At 41.5% G+C, this 13,371-nt stretch overlaps 1 protein-coding gene across 4 annotated transcripts in view; it reads right to left on the bottom strand.

Annotated features, from left to right (window-relative positions):
* Window positions 1-12,732, bottom strand: part of St6gal2 (ST6 beta-galactoside alpha-2,6-sialyltransferase 2) — a 68,295-nt gene extending 55,563 nt beyond the window's left edge. For 2 of the 4 annotated variants that reach the window (XM_021149975.2, XM_029471671.1), the window contains exon 1: window positions 12,291-12,732. The gene's annotated coding sequence lies outside the window, so the exon portion shown is untranslated. Of the gene's footprint in view, window positions 1-11,678; window positions 11,830-12,290 lie in introns of those variants that run through there. The other 2 variants (XM_029471672.1, XM_029471673.1) reach the window with 2 other exon arrangements.
* Window positions 12,733-13,371: the final 639 nt, after the last annotated feature.

Genomic DNA, 13,371 nt, shown 5'->3' with positions numbered 1-13,371 from the left:
AGAGAAGAGAAGAGAAGAGAAGAGAAGAGAAGAGAAGAGAAGAGAAGAGAAGAGAAGAGAAGAGAAGAGAAGAGAAGAGAAGATACAGACCCCACAATACACATCATTTTAAGCTTTCAGAGAAATGGCTTCTATTTTCGCCAAACAAAGGCCACTATTGTAGTATGTCAAATTACTGGTTAATAGTGAATTTACTAACAGAGACCAAAATACTGTAATTTCCAATTACCACAGATGATCATGAGCATAAACAATGGCAAGACATCCCACTAATCTACTTAGTTTGCCAATTTCCCAGGAAACCCCCACATTAAATTCATGTTCATTGCCCCAGGACTGTAATGCGGTTGAAAAACAAACAAAAAAGAAAGAAAGAAAGAAAGAAAGAAAGAAAGAAAGAAAGAAAGAAAGAAAGAAAGAAAGAAAGAGAAGAAGGAAGGAAGGGAGGAAGAAAAAGGAAAATCCAGCAAATAGATGGGCAAAGCACCCAGGAACCTGTCAGTCAGGAGATGTGAAAGCAAGCTATCCTCTTTCCCCTGTGCCTGGCATCATTTTGAAGATTCTGTCAGTGGCATCATTTTGAAGGTTCTGTCAGTGTCTATGTTCATTGCTTTCCTATACTCATCTCTGATTGATGAGTTGGCTTTAGTGTAGGATGAGGCTGTCTTAGCTGGCACCAATATTCCAGAACAAAAGCATAAGACTTTTCTTACCACATCCTCTTATCAAATCCTTGTTAATGACCACAACATAATTAAAAGGACACAGAAACCAGCTGGCCATGCAAGCTCTATTAAGCTGGCATAGCATGACTCAGAAGGAAAATGAAAAGGGCCTGGGATACACAGAGATCTAATATTATTACAAAACATGAAGTAAATTTTCTAGAGTTTCATATCTCACACATTATTGTGACTAACAGCAACACAAAGATGCTCTGAGGCCCACCAAAGCTCCTCATAGTAGAACTGTTTTTTCTTAACTTAAAAGCATCATTTTTTCGGTGTCAATTCAAGGCCAGTTGAGACTTTTATGCTGTGAAGATAGGTCACATCTCAGGTGCTGGTAGGGCCATCAGACAACAGCACTGCCAGGCTGTGACATTCTGCAGGATAACAGCTAATAGCTAGCCCACACAAAGCCATTAGCACTTGGTGTGATTATGAATGCCAGTAAAATGATTTCCGTGTGACCAGTCCACCTTAATTCGCCTCTTCACTCCTAGCCTGCCTATCTAGTCCATCATAAATAGACAGTGAAAGACTTTATACAAAGGCTCTATACACTTTTCTTTGTTTCAGATCCCATCTGTGCAATTTAGTAAATGCATAATTTTCCACTCACAGTCATCCAGTGTCTCCAACTTCCAGCACCGGTAGTGTCTGCTGTAGACTGAGAGTGACTGACATAGCCCTTTTAATGAACTCACAAGTCTCAGGCAGTCTCTCAGTTGCAGCTCGACCTTTTGAGAGACAGCAAAATTTCAAAAGCCAAAATAAAACTACACAGATACTAAGGAGGGAAATGCAGAATGTTTGGGACTGGAAGGTGTAGGAGTCCAGGAAGATACTTGGACAGAGAGCTGCTGACAAGCTCTGACAAGCCATGCTGGTGTATACCCCTGCTAATGCACACTGACTCTTGATTTAGTCCCTCATCAATGTATCTGGCTCCTGTGAGAAGCACTGGCAGAGTAAGGTCAGAGCCGTGCATCTAATATGGTGTGTAGGGGATGTGGGGCAGGGAACATTAGAATATATTCTCAGGTTGAAAACTAAAGGTGTCTTATATTCCTGACCTGCAGTTGGGCTTAGACTGAACTAAGAGTCAAGGCACTCCATATGTAGAATTCTTCGGGAGCTTTAAGGTAATTTTCCCATATTCTAATAGCTATTTGGGGAGGAAGAATTAAATACACAACCTAATAACAAAGCATTAGTGAGCTCATTTATATTAATGCTGCCTTGTTATCTTGGTCAGGTATGGGTACTGTGTGCAGTCCTAATTGTTAGGCTTTAATACAATATTTATGAACTTGAGATGATGTGTCCACCACAGACAGAACCTACCTAATTTATGTTCTAATTATTTACCAGTTTCTCATGTCCTTCTATTCTGAATGGGTTGCTGAAGGAAGAAACAAAGTCATTCAATCTTATCTGTAACAATTATAGAAACTAATGTGCATTTCAGGTTCCTCTCTGAAGTTCACATTGTCTCAAAATTTTTAAGGTTGAGTGGTTTAATGCTGATTTCACAACACTGCTAATAAAGGTGTTTCTTCAAAATGATTAATAGAAACTCTCAAGCACAAGTTAACGTACATTCAAAAGGATTTACCTTGCCTTGGGCATTGTCTTTTCTCTGGCTCTAAGTGGGAAGCTGTCTCCATGGAGACTTGACTTGAAATAAGGGGTGGTGGTGGTGGTGTATATCTTGCCCATTCCCTTTCATTTTTAAAACTCACATTTAAGGAATGGACATCACTCATCTAAGTATACTAAAATTCTTAGAGCTACTCACTCAACAAACATTCATGAAGCACCTACTGACTTGAGTATCATGCACACCATGATCTATGTAGCTAGAACACAGATTCTTATAGCCAAGACAGGGAGAAAGGGGTAAAAGTGGTGGTTAATAAATCAACAGAAAGACCATTAGCTAACTCCCCCCTCCCCTGTGTCTCTTTGTCTTTGTCTCTCTGCTTCTGTCTCTGTCTGTGTCTATTTCTCTGTGTCTGTCTCTGTTTCTCTGTGTGTGTGTGTGTCTTTCTCTGTGTGTGTATTAACATCTGTTGGAAAAATTAACAAGAACTGGTGGTTGGTGTTAGGGAGAGGAAGCATGGAATGGCCAGTGTTATTTGGAATTACAAAGGAGACAAAATAGCCTGAAAGCAGAATGGGCTAGAATAGCAAAAAAAAAGTGGAGACCATGACCTGGGCCAATACTGAAACACATCTCACTGATGCTCTAGATCAGAGGCGTAGCCTTGTATACTGTGGAGAATGGCTGGGACCTGATAAGAGGACTCTGTCAGACAGACCATAGACAGATGAAAAAGGGAAGGGGAAAGAATACAAAACACACAAGAGGCAAATGTTTAAATGTATGCATGTATCAGCATTCCCCACTGTGCCCCATTAGCACGCAGAAATAAAAATAGATGGACAAAAAGTCTTAAAAGATTGGAGAGAGATAACATGGATTCATCCTTTGTAAACAAGAAACCATTTCTCCTTGCTATTTTTCTTTAAGGATATGAGGACCTGAAAGTGAAGTCCAAGAAACAGTATCCCTCCAGAAACCATAAATGTCACTGCCTAGAAGAGGAAAGGGGATTGACAAGCACAGGGGGCATAATGACATGTTTCCAAACCCTTAAATAGCTCTTGCCCCGGAGCATGCTGTGGAGGAGCTAGCTTTGCTGAAAGCAGGTAGCAAACACAGCTTCCTCTACAGGAGGCAGCCATAAAGCCTTCCTGCATGTAGGCTTTTCTGCCTCCCGCACAGCTCTACAATGAACATCTGCAGCTAGTGTGAAATACAAGCCAGCTTTGGCTTTAGGGGAAACCCCAAATTCATACAACATAATCTGACTACAGCTAACCTTCATTAAGCAATTCACCCATTATCCTTATTGCCTAAATTCCATTTCCTTTTTATTTTTTCATGATTTTTCTATTTTTCTGTGTGTCCATGTGTATATGTGTTCGAGAATATACATGTGTACTACTTAGTGCCTGTGCTAAAGGGGTCAGAAGACTTCATGAGATCCTCTGGGGCTGGAGTTGCAGGTAGTTTGGAGCCTTACAATGTGGGTAATCCTAACCAAACTCAGGTCACCTGCAAGAACTCTTAACTACTTATTGATCTCTCCAGCCCCACAGCTCTTGTCTTGCTTTCTCCACCTCTATTAAATTTTAAGATATCTTTCTACCTTTGGGGGAAAATGCCTTCCCGCTTTCACTTTCAGTAAAGAAGGCAGGTGTCTCAAAGTTGCTCCTCACTCTAGCACAAGATAGTAAGCTAATGTCATGGAACAGTCTGAATTAGGTTTTCAGAAACGCCACTAATTTCCACAGTATAAGAGAAAACTTCTCTAAGAAGATAAGTGCTGTACTGGCTGGTTTTATGTGTCAACTTGATACAGGCTGGGGTTATCACAGAGGAAGGAGCTTCAGTTGAGGAAATGCCTCCATGAGATCTAACTGTAAGGCATTTTTCAATTAGTGATCAAGGGGGAAAGGCCCCTTGTGGGTGGGACCATCTCTGGGCTGGCAATCTTGGGTTCTATAAGAGAGAAGGCTGAGCAAGCCAGGAGAAGCAAGCCAGTAATGAACATCCCTCCATGGCCTTTGCATCAGCTCCTGCTTTCTGACCTGCTTGAGTTTCAGTCCTGACTTCCTTGGTGATGAACAGCAGTATGTAAGTGTAAGCTGAATAAACCCTTTCCTCCCCAACTTGCTTCTTGGTCATGATGTTTGTGAAGGAATAGAAATCCTGACTAAAAGAAGTACCAAGGAATCAGTCTGACTAACTACCCCACACCACACTACCTTCGCTACCTTCTCTACTACATCTCCTAGGATACTCTAACCAGATTGTGCAAAACCCCTTCTACAACTCTTTGTCTACTAATGTCCTTTTAGCAATATCAAATTATCTCAAATTTACAATTCATATGACATAAATTCAGTTGGAAATACAAATTTCACTGATTATTTTTGTTCTGCCCTCTGTCTTCATAGTTTGAAGTATAACATGGCAGTTTTAGAACACTTTAAAATTTACTTCTGGCTGTAGTCAACAAAAAGAAAAAGCCTATGGTGTTTACTCATTGACAAAATTAAGTTATTATGATAAAAACAGCAATTCTAGAGTTGGTAACATTAATGAACTACTACAGAAGTGTTCAACTTTATAATGTATAACCAATAATTCTATTCCTATTTAACTTTGTCTTAATTCTACAAGAAAGTATGACAAATTGTTGATCATTTTGATTAAACCCAGTGTAAGTTGGAAGAAAACATGCATCTATCCTATTAGAAACCAAACAGGGACTTTGGAGACACTAAAGTCTATTCCCCCATGCTTTCTACAAGCATATACCATTCATGAACAGTCACTAAATAACAGCTCTGAGAAAAACTAGATAGTCCAATAGGCCCTCTACAGTCACGGGTTCTAGATGCAGTCAACAATGGATAAAAATATCCATCCTTCTCCCACACAAAATGTTGCATGTATATCAAAAAAATGATTGTTATTCTTAACATTATTTCCTAAAATATGCATTATAACTTTCTTCTAGGTACTTGTCATCTAGAGATGATTTGAAGGACACCTGGTTAATATATGTAGATTTTTTCAAATATTATGCTGTTATAGAAAGAATGTGAGCACTATATACCTAATAAGGTTTTAGATCCTACAACAAGAGGTGGGTTTTAATACCACGTTGAAATTGCCAATCTTTGTGTACTTGTAATACTAGGAAAGTTAAAGCAAACAGCACAGCATGTGCATGGATTTTCTTAAGGAATGATGCACATCAACACAGTAGGTGCTGGCTCTGTGTTGCTACAATGGAAAGCCAGGACTTGTGCTCACAGTGTGAGTCGCATATTCACTTTATGTTTCAATATCATACACTCATCTGCCATATTCAATAACTGTCCTTTTAAATGCAATGTAGATTCAGTCCAGATGACTAAGTCTACACAGAGAAATTTAGGATAAAGTAAGTTATTGTTGCCAATACAACAGGCATAGCACACACCTTATTAAGCTTAGGCAGTTCTGCAAGCACACCCTAGAAACACCTTAGGAACAACACAGATAGCTTGGTGCAGGATTCCTTTAATGGTTCCATAAGAAAAATAATATGTAATATGTGCTAAATCTTCTCTTCTACCAGAAGGTATATTGTTAGGGTAAGATTATAATAATGTATGATATACTTTAACTTTATGATTCAAAGAGTAGAATGAAGTATATAAGAGAACATTGGGGTATACCTTCTGGAAAATCATATTATGTAAAGGGTATGTACAGATATCTATTTTCTACATGGTTAAGTCAGTTTTTGAAAATCCCTTACCTCAAATGATTAATAAAACACATTATTTAATGGCATGAAAACTGTTATTCTGGTATATGAACTACAGGATTTGCTCTAAGGCAGTGTTTCTTAGCCTATGCATCATGCATTCATATGATCCTTTCACAGAGGATGCCTTAAACTCTTAGGAAACAGAGATATTTACATTACAATCCATAACAGTAGCAAAACTATAGTTACTAAGTAGAAACAAAAATAGTTTTATGGCTGAGATCACCACAACATGGGAACTGTATTAAAGTGTCACAGCAGTGGGAAGGTTGAGAGCCACTACTCCTAGACCACCTGGCTACTTGAGTCCCTCATGTCAACTGACAGCATATTCACAAACAATGCACACATCCTCTCACTTCAGTCTTCCCTAGATTATACATGTGTTAGGCTGAGTTGTTTATGAATGGTGCCAGGAAAAAGTCCACATATGTTCAGAATAAACACAATTTTGTGAAACTATTTCCAAACAGACTGCTGTTAGTTAAATTGTTTGTGTAGAATTCACAGATGCAGAGGTCTAACCTTATTAAACTGGGCAAATTACTTAATGAATTCAAGTTTTCTCTCTACTAATTTTCTACATCCAGAACAAAATAACTCTTAATTATACTGTGAGTCAAGTTGGAGATTCTCTTTCAAAAGTGGAAATTATATAACCACATACATATTACAGATAGTCAGTTGAAAAAAAACTTTCACACTTAACCACTTCCATTTACTCATACATTTGTATACTCAAAAAATTCTTTGAGAATTGGGAAGTGTAGTATTTAAAAACAAAAGTCTTAGGGTTATTGTTTAAGTTCCTTGATCTGCTACTATCAACAGTGAGCTAGAACACACTATGACTCAGGACAACTTCAAACAATGTTTTGTTCCTGGGAGAGGCTTAATCACCTACATTATTTGACCAAGTTCATGTTGATCTGAAGTAAGTGGCTCAACCTATAACCTGAAAAATTGCTTATATGGAACAGTGAGTGGTCCAGTCCTCAGTCTATCAGGTCACTCCACTGGATGCCTGCTCAGGACCTCAATAGAACCAGGCTCCTCAGTCCAAAAGCTGTATGCAGACAACCAAAGGCACAGTGAAAGTGCTGCTTGCTATTAAGAATACTCACAGGCATGCACCCCATAAATATACACACACGTAAATTAACATACATTTCCACATATGTCCTATTGGTAAGAAACTAAAGGTTCTCTAAACCCTACCCATTTGGGTAATTTTCTGTACACCATATGTAAATTAGAGAATATCATTCTGTCAGAGATAATTTATATATGAAAAGGAATGCTCTCTCAGTGATAAGGGACAAACTTAAATAGTGATTTTTGTTACTTAGCTCAGATTGCTTGGGATTTCAAGAATTTACCACCATGTCCAGTTTCACAAGGTGATATTAATTGGATTTAAAAAATATATATATACAACATAGTTTACATAGTTCACTCCCTCAATAGCAAAAATGAGTTCATTCACTTAATTATACACTATAGATCCATCTTACATTTGAGTGAGCCACCCTAAACAAATTCCATGTTATCTTATCAAAGTTTTCATCCACAGTCATATAGAACGATTCGTAAAAATCATTACCACTGTGCTTTCCAGGAAGCTACTTCTCAGATATATTTCTAAATAATAAACTACTTGGATTATCTAAGAGGTTCACCTTACCACAATTTAATTTAAAGCCAAGTCCTTTTAGAAACAAGAACCTCTACTTGAAAAATCTGTACAATTCAAACAGGCAAAATGAATTGTTGGAAACTTAATAAAGTGTTCTCCTATCGGGCTCAAGCTACAAGCAGCACTGAGAAGAACTCAATGTGTGAAGTGTAAAGTTATGAAAAGAGACTGATATCAACACTGCAGGGCCTGCCACAATGAACTTGCTGATGCTTTACCCAAAATACCTCTAAATGTCTCAAAAGACTACTCTTCAAACACACTCTCGTCACTACCTGACAATGCAAAGCAAATGCCTAATTCTCTCAAATTTCAACACAATCTCTGCCTGAGAATTTCACTCAGTATGCCTTGCTTAATATCAGGTAGAGTTTCATTTTAATGCTGCTTGTCTGAATTCTCCAGATGCCATAGCCCATTTACAAAGTTTTAGCTCAAAAATTTCTTTCTGCTTACAGGGCCTCTGAGGGCTCCCGCCTTCTTCTTTCCCCAGTGCACCTGCCTCACCCCACAGCTCAAGCCTGATGGAGGAGGTGGTAATTCACAGTTGCAGCAATCTCTGGCTGGATACAATTTTGACAATGGTTATTTGGGTTCTGGAGAGTGGAGCTCACCCCAGGAACATTAGCTTTGGGCCAGCTCTGTCAAGACATTTCACTTTTCTGAGGCCCAGTCTTCTCATTGTTAAAATAGGGTAATGATACTTCCTCAGCTTGTGGCTAAAGAGCACTCATTCCATGCAAGGCAAATAGCAAGGTGTGGTACATAGTACCTGCAAATCAGTTGCTATTATTATTCCTTGGATTGCTACCTTCTCCTAGGGCTGCCAGGAAAATCGATTTTAAGTACACCAGAACATTAAATTATTGATCTTAAGAATCCAGCACCAGAAGTCAATTTGAAGTAGATTTGGTCTCTGTTGTTTTCCCTTTACAGCTCTGGAGACTGAACTCCTGGTGCAGGGAGACTTCCTCCAGGATAAGTCACTGCACGGCCACTGGCTGTCAGCTTTCTTGATCACTTTGTTCTTCAAGAAAGAGAACTGCAAAATTGCAAACTCAGTCTTCACATGATTCCATCTCTCCGGGCCCAAATTGCACCTTGAATTTGGAATTCTGTACTCAAGAGGAACACAGGCTGCAGCTTGTGTGGCAGTAGGAGACAGAACAGGCTTACAGAAATCATGCAGAGACAACATGCTTGAGGGTGGGAGCAAGCCTCCAGGTGTCATTTCCTATCAAAGACCCACTCTTCTCCACTGCCCCTGTATCAGAACACACAGGTGGCTGACACTGTGGAGACCTGCTTTTACCACATGTCCAAGTTAAGATGAACAGCAGTGCTGGACCAGATCACCAGCCCCGGCAAAGCCTGAAGATGGCCTTATCTCTATCTTAATGCATTCCACATGCAGACTGGGTATATATTTTACACTGCAGCTATTCACTATCCATTAAATGGGGGTGCAGAGAATTTGGAATCATAATATACTTTAGATTTGATAAGAGACCTAATAAATCCATCTCTGCCCAGTGTTGTAGTCTCTGTGCTGAAGGTATGCTAACCTTTACAAACACGGCTCAAAAGTGGTACAGTGGAGGGTTTTCAAGAGGGGGGTGGTTTATTAAACTGAAGTCATGTTAATTTACTAACAGTAGCTGGTCATTATCCATAACCCATTTAGTCTTTGGCACTCTCATCAATAGTTGGTGCTAAAAACACTGAAAACTTGCATTAATGTGCACTTGTTCCCACCAGATTCCAAAATTAGTGTCTGGCCTCATGAAATTGTTTCTCTTATAGTTATATGTGATTGTCATCTTTGGTGAAGAATGAGTTTCCAGTTTTAAGGCTTAAAAGATTTGAAACTTAACATGTAGTGACCAAAACTCATATTTTGCTTAGACATTAGACCAAGTTGAGTTAGACATTAATTTAAACAATTAAATGTTAAGCTCACACTCCAGAATATTCCAAAGAAGGAAAAGCACAATGTAGTGGGAATAGCATATTACAGTACTCTAAGAGAAATCTATATCCTATTATCATGCATGAGATATTTTTATTCAGATTATCAGAAACGAGGCAACAGACCTGAAGATTAATTAAAAATTTCCCATGGGATACATGCCTCCAAGCTTTTCTGAGGTTTATTTATCTAAGCAGGAGCTGTACCAGCCCAAGAATATGTATATCAACACTTATGAAAAATGAGTTGATACATTCAACACTAGAGGATAAGAGTTAAGTTAGAATATTATCAAGGTATCTGCACATAATGAGAACAAATCTCAGAAGAAGATGAAGAAAAAAACAGCCCTAGAAACAGGACGTATGGACAATATTTCTCTGCAACAAACATACAAGCTGTCTTGTTCAGTCTTGATCAGATCTGGCTTGGGTGCACTCAGAAACTCAAATCCATTCCTTCTTGGTTTTCATTGTCAGGACTAAGCACAAATGACTGTCCCTTCTTCGTACTACATCCATTTACACATTTCCAGATATTAACATAGCTCAACCTGATTCTTGCAGGTGTGTGTTGTCATCCTTACCTTTACTTTCTAAATTATGCATACCACCCGCACCATAAAGGTGGAGCTCGTAGCTCTATCAGAAGAGAAGTACTTCAAAATTCACCAAAGGATTCAGTTCACAACTCAGGAAGCGTCATTTTAACCAAGCAAAAAGGGATAAAGCATGCTCTAATTTCTATCAGTCATAGTGAGAAGAAGCAGATAAGGACCCCTTCTTTGCATGTCTGAGCATCCTCCGGACTTATAAAATTAAGAACGTATTCGTCTATTAATGCTGTCTTTCTTCAGTTACTATATTCAACCACCGTTGCTGACAGTCATTTTAACACATTAGAACAAAGTGGGGAAAAAAAATGGTTGTCAGTTTCAGAAAAAATAGTGATGGAAAAAGCGGCTAAGGGGCCACACGTTGCTTTCCCTTCGAAAAGAAGAGTCACCCCAAATTTGCCACCCAAACACTCATGAAAAATAAAGACTGAAGAGGTAATTCCTGTTCGGTCTTGTTTTGTTTTGTTTTAATATGCACAAAGTGTGGTTTTTAAGTCGGCCAAGGCGTCTCCTGACCCAAAAACGCAGTCCTCAGAAGGGCTACAGTATACTCCTACATACCAGACTGTTCAGTAGTCCAAGAGACAATGATTTCCACCAAACACGACCTATTTCTCTTCAAATTTTCAGCAGGACTGTTCCCCAAAGTTTACCAAAATCCAGGTACACATACCTCCCCATCCCACAAAGCTTTAGGAATCCAACTCTACTTTATAAGTTATGCCCCAGGAAACACATAAGGAGAAGCTGGAAGGCAATCACAAAAGTCTCATTTAAATTCCTGGAAAGCACAGCTTCTCCAAACACACTATTCATCTCTCTTTGGAAGGCCTAATTTGCATAGAGCCATGAGTTTAACTCCACTGGCCCCACTGCACCAGTACCATCAAGTCCAAAAAAGATAGATGCCATCTTCTGAATTAAAAAGAATTCATCACATAACCACTCTAAACGGTGGGAAGTAAAACAACCCAAACGCCGAGTTTTTGCCAGTCAAGTGCATAAGAATTAACACTGACTTTAGGAGGCTCCCGAAAATCCCTCTGCACATGAACATTATAGCCACAAAAGGAAGAAGAAAGAAAGAAAGAAAGAAAAAGTAGGATGCTCTCTAAGCTGTAAGCGCGCTAATTTGCATGAAGATGGGTGTGGGAATTTGATTTAAAAAAAATCTCCACCTTTCACAAGCAAATCACATCAAATCAAACCAATGCACAGTATTTCATCCCCACAGTTAACTATGTCCACCTGTCCAAGTGCAAGCCCTCCTTTCGCTCACCCTGTTGTTTCTCCACATACAGCGCTGGCTTCTGTTCGCAGAGCTTATCTAACTCTAGCTCAGTGCAACCGGCCAAGGAGATTCCAGCAGGATACGGCAGGTCTCAGACCTTACAGACCTGCGTGCTTGTACTCACTCAGTTTGTCCCTACACCTATGCTGCTTCGCCTGTGCTTGGTGCCTCAGTAGGATTCGTGAGGGTCACATTTTATCCCCACCCCCTCCCCACCCCCGCAGCCTAGAGGGCAGGAGGGCTTGCCGGGTGGCGAGCGGGCGGGAGGGCGAGCGAGCGGATGAGCGAGCGCGCACACCACGAGCTCCTACTCTCTCTCGGATGCCCTGGGAAGCTCCGCCGCCACGCTAGGGGCTCAGGCAACCCTGTGTAGGAGCGGTCTCCTTTCCGACAAGGCATGACCGCGTCGCCGCCGGCTGCAGCTTGGCCTCGCAGCAGTGCGTGGCTGCGCTCAGCTCCGCGCCGCGCGCCTCATTGTTCCAATCCGCGTGGCAGTGGCACCTCTGCCGGTGGCCCCGAGGGCAGGCGATCCGAGGCAGCGGGCCTGGTGCTCCGCACACACCCCCGCCTTCCCTGTTCCGATCTACTGCCGGAGCTTACCTGCTGGCTAGGCTCTGGGGAGTTGATCGGCCTCCCGCGAGCGCTCCGGCCCGCAGCTTGCCCCGCGGCCAGCGCAGGCGGGGACGCTCTGGCGACGCAGAGCCTGTCTGTCGTACAGCGATTGCAGACTCCGCTGCGTGGGGCGGCGCGGCTGCCTAAAAAGGCGTGCTAATCCCAGCCGCCACCTTCACCAGCTGAGCGGCTCCAAGGGCTCCCCGAATGGCCTCTGCTCCAAGTACCTGGCACCCGGGCACACGAGTGTCCCGGTGGTGGCCTCTGGAATGCCACCGGCCGCCGGTGGTGGGCAGGGCGGTCTGGGAAGCTGGCCGGGAGGAAGTGAGTCTTTGTGTGCTGGCTTCGAACACACAGCCCTCTGCAGGCAGAGCAAAAGCCGGGCTACCTGCGCGCCAGGCAGCTGGATGGAGCGTGAGAAGCACAGCATCCTCTGGGCCGCTGGCTCCTTTTGTTCAGACCCAGGCCAACTCAAGCCGCCGGCATTCTCACTCTGGCTGCTTCTGAGAAGCGCCCGACAGTGCAGGGACACACTTGGGGACGTGCTGCTTTCAGAGCTTCCCACTTGTCAACTCCATACATCCATCCAACCCTGGAAAAGGTGGTCACATTCTCTCTCGGGCGTAGGGGTGACCAAGAGCGGTGCTGCGGGAGCCGCAGATAGAATGCATGTGAGTGTGTTCAAGTGCTAATGCCCATTTGTCACTGCAACCCTCCTATTTTTCAAAGGCATCCACAGCGGTCCCTGGTTGTGGGTAAACATGCTTCTCTGAACTTTGCCCCCTTGGATGTGAGTGTTACCTACAAGTTTTCATGCGTAGTTAGAAAAGGACAAGAGCAAGGGGTCCTTGCAGGAATGAACATTTTGAAGATAAAATTCTTCACTGAATGTATTGAATTTGAAGTTCATCTATCTAGTCAAGGTGTTTTGTTTTAGATATTTTAGCTAGTTGTCCAACTTATTCAGAATTCATGGAGTGCCTACTATGTGTTTGGGGCTAGGCATCATGATAGATGAGCAAAACTCAATCTAGAAGTTTACAGACATTTAACAACCGGGAATTAAACT

Source organism: Mus caroli, chromosome 17 (assembly GCF_900094665.2).
Source record: "Mus caroli chromosome 17, CAROLI_EIJ_v1.1, whole genome shotgun sequence".
NCBI classification, from domain to species: domain Eukaryota; kingdom Metazoa; phylum Chordata; class Mammalia; order Rodentia; family Muridae; genus Mus; species Mus caroli.
This window is presented reverse-complemented; position numbering and strand designations above follow the sequence as displayed.